The sequence below is a fragment of the Alosa alosa genome, chromosome 4, assembly GCF_017589495.1.
Source record: "Alosa alosa isolate M-15738 ecotype Scorff River chromosome 4, AALO_Geno_1.1, whole genome shotgun sequence".
Taxonomy (NCBI): Eukaryota; Metazoa; Chordata; class Actinopteri; order Clupeiformes; family Clupeidae; genus Alosa; species Alosa alosa.
In genome coordinates this window covers 29,880,065-29,880,561 of record NC_063192.1, presented here as the reverse complement: position 1 = coordinate 29,880,561, position 497 = coordinate 29,880,065, and positions in this window count along the sequence as shown.

Below are 497 nucleotides of genomic sequence, written 5' to 3'. Positions count from 1 at the left end.
TCCTCCTTCCTTGTTTTTTTTCCCCTTCAGTGTTTTGCTTTTTTTTTTTTTTTTTTTTGGGGGTTCTGACAACAAAGGCGCCGCTGGGAGCAGAGAAGGGCATGTATCCTCCTCCCGCTCTTAGCTGGAGTCTGGGCAAGCAGCAGCCAGCAGTAAGAGAACATCAACACTACTCACAGGCTGGACTGAGCCTGCTATTCAGTTTTGACCAGATGCTTCCTCCCTCTCCTGACAGGCTAGCCCACTATGAGCAGGGGTCAAGCCCACAGCTCCGCATGAGCCTGCTGGATAGACTCAGACCAGGCTGCTCCCTCTTTTGTACCCCATCGTGCATACATACTATCTGTGCAAACAATGTCTTAAAATGGCTTCCCCACTGCTCCCTCTGACTGAGTTCATCTGAAGAAAGTCCATTATTTCCGTTTCTTTTACCCCCTCTCGAATGCAGTCAAATGATTATGAACCTGACACGGCTACCACTTTGTACACCATTTTTT